Below are 7,785 nucleotides of genomic sequence, written 5' to 3' on the forward strand. Positions count from 1 at the left end.
AGTTTGGTGCCGTGTGCGTCAAACCGGGGCGACGTTGGGAGCGCGCGGCGTCCCCGCGTCACACGCCGCTCTGTACGCTCCTCGGCTCCAACGGCCCCCTCCGCTCCCCGCTTTTCGCCGGCGGCCTCGGTTCCCACGGCGCAGGCGCGCGGCTTTCCCGCCTCTGCCTGGCGGCGGGCCGCCGGGGGAGGCCGGCGCCGAGCGGAGCGCAGCGCAGCGCCGGGGCCCGTGGAGCTGCGTGCGTGCGGGAGCGCCCGGGCCAGTGAGACCTCCGGGGGGGACGGCAGAACAGTGCCCCCACTGTTCTCGGGTGCCAAAAACCCGAACAAGGTCACCTCCCCCCAGCGGTGACCTAAGCACTCCCAAGGAGGTTCCCGCCCCAAAGTAGGCACGCTCCAAATATGGTGGCGACCAAACTCTGCAAGACCCAAGGACTAGGCATGCCTAGGCCCTTTAAGGTGGAACAGGCCCCTTCTTCGGGTGTCTACAATCACCAGTTGGCCAAAAATTCCGATTCTTCTCCTAACTGTTGAAGGAACCAGCTAAAGAACGCAACACGTGCCAGTCCTGACCGTGGAGTACCGGCAAAGAGAGGTTTTATGATGTTAAACGTGCCAGTTAGAAGATGCCTGGTGGCCAAAGCGTCAGGGGTCGCGACTCAATTTTGCCCAGTCAAAACAACCTAAAAGAAACCCAGGATTTGGGCTATGAGGACTCTGCGGAGTTATTTTCTGCCTTGTGGAACGTGCCTGGATTGTCCCAGTTGAAGTCACACAAAGAAACACTTGATAAGCTGGTTAACTCTTCAGATAATCAATAGATTCCCCTGAGGGTCTTCTAAATCTCCCTTTTAACAAGCATTCAGTCATGGGCTACTGAGGGGAGGAGAACACTAATTAGAGGTATTCCCTTTGCTTTTGGACTGAGCCAACAAGTTCCTAACCTGTTGAAGGCGAACTAAACGTTCTGGAACAATTAGGCCTGCCTTATTCAATTCTTTGGTTTCCCTGAACTTTTTTCTCATGAAAAACTTTCAAAGTTTTCGTTAGTTAAGCCATAGTCATGAACTGTGCACCTTCAAGATGTCACTGGCATTCAGAGGAATGTGCTGTAATTGCATTTATTTGGCAAGAATGAGAGTCTTTCCCAAAAATGATGCCTTCAGCAGCAGCAAACGTATTCAAATAACAGATATTTTACGATCCACACTAATTAGTTCACTAGCTAACAACTGCTGACACTTGGGGGGCTTGCCGGGTGTGCATCGGGCATTATCCTAACCTGTTCCAGCAAACTGCAACCTGAAGTGGCAAAGAGAGATCAGACTGGTTTCTCAAAGTCACAGGACGCTTTGGCCTGTTTCAGAACGTAAGCTTGCCTTCATACACATGAATGGAGAAACAAAATACATGGTGGCGCACGCCTTTAATCCCAGCACTCTGGAGGCAGAGCCAGGCGGATCTTTGTGAGTTTGAGGCCAGCCTGGTCTACAGAGCGAGATCCAGGAGAGGCGCAAAGCTACACAGAGAAACCCTGTCTCCAAAAACCAAAAAAAAAAAAAAAAAAAAAAAAAAAAGATGTGTATATATTTTCAGCCAACTGGGTGGGAGAGAAGCGCTTTAAAGATCTACTTATTTTTTAACCTCACGAATTTGGATGATGGTTTCATCTGAATCTCTGGCCGCGCACCCTTGCTTCCTGTCTGGTGCCTAGGAGGCCTGATGAGGGCATAGGGAAGCTACTAGCACTGGAGTTACAGATGGGTATAAGTGGCCATGTGAAAGGTGGGACCTGAACCTGGGTCCTCCACATAACCATCAAATGCTTTTCACCAAGAACCATGTCCCTGGCCCCAAAGGATGCACTTTAGATTAGATCCATTAACCTGCAGAATTCAAAGGCTCATCAACTGGAACTAAGCCTTTTACACTTGAGTCTTTGGGGCACATTTCAGATATAGATATGTACATAAATATATAGATATAGATATGTAAACATATATAGGGAGAGCTATGAATATATTCTGTATATCTTAAAATCCTATATAAACATTCACATTCTATAAATGGTGTTGAACAAATGAATTGCTATAGTTCAACAGAAGTTGATTATTAAAAGATCAACTCTCAGTTTAGTAGGGAGTGGGACATGAAAAGATAAAGATTTTAAAATTATAAACAAAACCTCATGAGAGTCAGGAATGATGGTGAATACCTTTAATCCCAGCATCCAGGAGGCAGAGGCAGGCGGATCTTTAATTCAAGGCCAGCCTGGTCTATAAAGAAAGTTCCAGGACTATGGTGATATTTTATTTGTATTAAAATGTTATTTGTATGTTAATAAATAAAGTTGCCCGGGGGTCAGAGCTATTAGCAAGCCATAGGAAACCAGGGCAGTGGTAGCATACGCTTGTAATTCCAGCACTTGGTAGGCAGAGCTGGGTAAGTCTCTGTGTGTTCAGGGATACAGCCATTATTGGATACACATGCTTTTAATCTCAATACCAATCATGGAAAACCTGGAGGCCTATACAGACAGGCCGTGAGGAGGCGGTCATGTGGTTGGGTTTACAACCAATGAGAAGGCAGGACAGGAACTCTATATAAAAGACTTTAACACAGGGGTAGCTCTGGTTCGGAGAGGTAGGACCACCGCAGGAGGAAGGGTAAGGTTTTAGCTCTTAGCTCTGACCTCTTGGCTTTCTTCTTTGCATTGGTTCTGTGTTTATTATTTAATAAGAAGGTTGGATACATCTACACAGGACAGCCAGGACTACACAAAGAAGCCCTGTCAAGAAAAAGTGAATGAATGAATGAATAACCTCATGAAACACAGTAGAAAATAGATTCAGTATACAGATACTTACTAAAAACTCTATCTAAAATTTAACTTGAGTCAGGGAGATGACCCAGGTGGCAAAGTACACACTGCAATATGAAGACTGGATGGAGTTTAGATCCCAGAACATGTGTAAAAGCTGAATGGATATGGCACCAGGTCCATAACCCCAGCCCACGAGAGGCAGAGGCAGGGGCTCCCTAGAGGAAGCTGGCTACCCAAACCAGCCAAATCTTCAGGCTCCAGGCTCAGCATGAGGTACTGCTGGACCTATGGGGTAGAAAGCAATGGAGGTTACAGCAGCATCAATGTCAGGACTCCACAGGCATGCATGTGTGCAGATGCACCCCTCACATACATGTAATCATTCACTCAAACACCACAGAAAAAAGAAATATATCTACTGTTCTACTCTATCATATCAAAACCAGATGAGATTGTAGGAGCCTGCTGAGAAAGAAAACAGTGGGTCATGGAAACTTACTGTAAAATATTTAAGGAATGAGTAGAGAAGTGCATGTTAGTTTTGCATCACTCAAAATACCCTAGAGAAACAAATCAAAGTCACAATTTTGGTCCATGGTTATCTGGCTCCCTGCTGGATCAGAGAAAGAAGCCTGGTGGAATGTCACTGCAAGGGAAAACTACCCTACCTCATCCCAACCAGAAAGCAGACAGAATGAGAAAACAGAGTCAGGGGACAAAATACACTCTTCCAAGGCACACTTCAGCGACCCGCTTCCTCCTAATAGACCCCATCACTATCAATAACATCTTCAAATTGTGAATCCATCGGTGGGTTGATCCACTGGTGAAGTTAATTCTTCATGTCCAAAGGCCTGTAAGCTGTCGAGCAAGCCTCTAATACGAAGCAGTCAGGGGACAGTTCAGTTTCAAAGAATAACAAGGTACAAGAAAATAAACAAAAGGACATAGAAATGAGACAGAGCTCGGGCAAGAGAGCAGCACCAAAGGAGCAATGGCATATGGGTAACAGCATTGTTGTGACCAATAGCCCCAAGTATCCATGAACAACAGCAGGCCTCCCTTTTTATTCATGTCATACTCCACTGTCGTCAGTTGGAAGGGGAGGGGAGGTCTTGGGGTCATTATCTGGGGAACTGACGTTTCTCCATCACACACTGGCAGAAAACACTTCTCAGTTTCCAGTAGCCAACACTCCAGGCAGGGGCCCCACTTACTGCAAAGACAGACTATAGAATGTAGTTTATTATATTCCATGGAGGTAAATGAGACTTCTGGGGAAAATCTGTTGTGTGTGTGTGTGTGTGTGTGTGTGTGTGTGTGTGTGTGTGTGTGTGTGTAAGACCATTGGCGACTCTAGTAAGTGCTATTTGAATGACTCCTTCCAGTGCAGCAGTTTTGGTAATAAGGAGATAAAAGGGGGGAAGAGAGAGAAACTGGGACTGTCAATTATAGGAGGTTGATGCGGTGGTTTGAAAAACGGCACCTATAAGCTCATGCATTTAAATTGTTGGTCATCAGGAAGTGGTAGTACTTGAGAAGGATTAGGGGGTGTGGCCTCGTTGAAGTAGGTGTGGCCTTGTTGGAGGAAGTGTCTCACTGGGTATGAGCTTTGGGGTTTCAAGAGCCAAAGCCAGTCCCAGTGTCTCTTTCTCCTTGCTGCCTGTGAATCTGGATGTAGAACTCTCAGCTCCTTCTCCAGCACCACATCTGCCTGCATGCTGCCTTGCTTCCCACCATGATGAAAATGGACTAAACTTCTGAAACTGTAAGCCAGCCTCAAATAAATGTCTTACTTTATAAGAGTTGCCATGATCATGGTGTCCCTTCACAGCAATAGAAACCTGACTAAAACAGTTGATAAGATGAAGCAATTGACTCACACAACTGAGAGACAAATACAAACTCAGAGGTAAATCCCTCTAGTAGAGCTAACCAGCCAGCCTTCTCCTGGTAAAGAGCCACACCCACTACACTTTCGTCAAATTTCTGCACACATAAAACTTGGCATACACCTTTGTTGTTCATTTTTTCCAGTCAAAGATGCCAAATGTTCTATAATATTTTCTTGACATCCATCGAGAGAAAGAAGGCATCTGTAATTTCAGCTACTCCATCTGCTTTATTAAAGAAAGAGTGTAAAACAGTAAGCCAGTGAATAGGTCATATGTACAATTGTTCCTGCAGTCAAAAATGGGGAGATACTGTTGAGCAGATGCATTCCTTTAGCTACACAACAATAACCTGAGATGTGGTGGTTTAAATATAGATGAAATTAAATCACTTCCAAAGGACATGGACTCTCTAACAACGATTTTTATATTTATTTGTTTATTTTTAGACACAGGGTCTTTATAAGTTCAGACTGGCCTCAAAATCCCTTTGTAGTCAAGGATGGCCTCTAACTTCAGACCCTCCTGCCTCAACCTCCTAAGGGCTGGGATTATGTCATTTACCACCATATTCTGTTTATACAGTGCTGGGAATTGAACCCAGGCTCTGTGCATGCTAGGCTAGCAGCACTCAAACAGCTGAGCTACATTTCCAGCCCTCTACCAAATACTATTTACTTAAAATTCTATAACCATGCTGAAAGAAAGGAGAGAGTGACATTTGTGACCTTTTGTCCTAGTTAGGGTTACTACTGCTATAATAAAACACCATGACCAAAAGCTACTTGGGAAGGGAAGGCTTTACTTGGCTTGCACTTCCACATCTCAGTCCAACACTGAAGGGAATCAGGACAGGAACACAAACTGGGCAGGAACCTAGAGGCAGGAGCTGATGCAGAGGGGTGCTGCTTATGGGCTTACTCCCCCAGGCTTGCTCAGCCTGCTTTCTATAGAACCAAAACCCACCAGCCCTGGCATGGCACCACCCACAATGGGCTAGGCCCTCCCCAATCAATCACCAATTAAGAAAATGCCCTACAGGCTTGCCCGCAACTCAATCTTACAAAGGTATTTGCTTAATTGAGGTTCCCTCCTCTTAGATGACTTTAGTTTGTGTCAAGTTATCATGAAACTAGCTAGCACAACTGACCCCTTATCAACTTGACACACAAACACATCACTGTTAAGCCACAACCTTTCCTTTCTTGTTCATGCCCAATAGTCACACATTAATAAAGACATTACAGTATAAAACATTTTAGAAACTTAAAAAGCCCCATAGCCTTTAAAAATTCAAACACTTAAAAGTTCAGTCTCTTTTAAAACATAATGTCTCTCAACTGTGGGTTCCTACAAAATAAAAAATAAGTTAAATATTTTCTTACTTCAAGATGGAAGAACCACGGCACAGTCACAATCAAACCAAAGCAAACCCAAACTCAAGTGTGTAAATAACACAATGGCCAGTGTCTGGGACCCACTCATGATTTTGGGGGGCTCCCCCAAAGGGCTTGGGTCACATCTCTGGTTCTGCACTCTGCAGTACACACAGCTTATCTTCTCATCTCGGGTGGGCTTCACTCCACAGCTGCTGCTGTCTTAGTGGTATCTCCAAAATGCTGGGGTCCCTTGCTGCAACTGGGCTGCATTTTCACCAAACGTATCTCCTGGGATTTCTTCAGGGACTCCAGCCCTGCTACACAGCTCCAGGCTTCAGCTATTCTCCATGGCCCCTTCATGCCTTCAAAACTGATACCACCTGGGTGGCTTGTACACTACCAAGTTCAGGTGCCACTTGCCACCTCCAGAACACAGCTTCTGTATGTGGACTCAAAAGAAACACTTCCCAGGAGATTTCACCTCAGTGATGCTGGTCTCTTCTTAATCACCATCCATGTCTCAGCTCCAGCTGAGCATCTATCGTCACAGTAATTCAAAGGTTTTACTTTAGTGAAACGTAGCTTTAGGAAATGTAGTCAGAAATAGAAAAATAGGTCTAACATGCTATTGTGATATTAATTTTTACAGTCATGTCTCTTTTTATTTCAGAATATTAAAATTTATCTTACAAACTATCAGATATCTTTCTGTGCCTAATTCATCTTTCATGAATATTGTTGATGGCATGGTCTCCATGCAGCTGGTGAATGGGTTCTATTTCACCCTATTCTTTCTTCTAATATTCGGTGCCTATGAAGATGCATGCATCTCTGCACCCCAACACTATAAGGAAGAATAGATCAAAAGCCACATGCTTAAAACACCACCTGCATCTTAACAGTAATGGGTCAGCTTGCTGTATATAATTAGTGTCTCACCTGACACAGCAGTTTGGATCTGGAATGTTTTCCAAAGTCTCATGTGTTTGTTGAGAGCTGGTCCAAATGGCAACAATGACACTTAGTGAGAACTCTTCCCAATCATCAGGGTTGTGCCCTTAAAAGTCACAGTGGGATCATAAAGTGCCAGCAGATGGATAACGCCACAGCCACGTGGCAACGTATGGATTTATAGGAATGGGTTAATTTAAGATGAAAGAGCTAGCTAGCAAGAAGCTGAAGCCATTGGCCATACAGTTTGTAATTAATATAAGCCTCTGTGTAATTATTTTATAAGGGGCTGCGGGACAGCAGGTGGGAGAGATTCGTCCTGATGGCGGGGCCGAGTGGGACACAGAGAAACCTACATCTACATCTGGTATTCCAACATGGGGCAAGAGTTTCTACCTAAAACCTGAGAGAACTGACTAAAACCGGGCTAAGAGCAGCTTCCTAGTTCGTATGTCTCATGGGGACCACAGTACAGAGATGCTGCAGCATTCAAGCTTGAGCACAGCATGGCGGATTCCCACCTTGGTACACAGGCATCTCCAAGCTGTGCAGCACACTGCATGGTGGATTTAACTTCTGCTAGTACAGACCAAAAAAAAAAAAGAAGGTTTCTGGGCTACACGCTGTTGGACGAAGGGAGAGACCTACAGTTTCCCAGAGTCAGTGGTGAGCATGGCTCCCAGAGCTGGCGGTAAATGTACCTCAGCCATGTTGGGAAGCTGAGGGGGCAGAGTCAACAG

At 45.1% G+C, this 7,785-nt stretch overlaps 1 protein-coding gene across 7 annotated transcripts in view; it reads right to left on the reverse strand.

Moving 5' to 3' along the window:
* Nucleotides 1-157, reverse strand: part of Znf644 (zinc finger protein 644) — a 76,960-nt gene extending 76,803 nt beyond the window's left edge. For 2 of the 7 annotated variants that reach the window (XM_052735652.1, XM_052735651.1), the window contains exon 1: nt 1-70. The gene's annotated coding sequence lies outside the window, so the exon portion shown is untranslated. The other 5 variants (XM_052735637.1, XM_052735635.1, XM_052735649.1 and 2 more) reach the window with 4 other exon arrangements.
* Nucleotides 158-7,785: the final 7,628 nt, after the last annotated feature.

The sequence above is a fragment of the Peromyscus californicus genome, unplaced genomic scaffold (assembly GCF_007827085.1).
Source record: "Peromyscus californicus insignis strain IS unplaced genomic scaffold, ASM782708v3 Scaffold_13__1_contigs__length_99412109, whole genome shotgun sequence".
Classification (NCBI taxonomy): domain Eukaryota; kingdom Metazoa; phylum Chordata; class Mammalia; order Rodentia; family Cricetidae; genus Peromyscus; species Peromyscus californicus.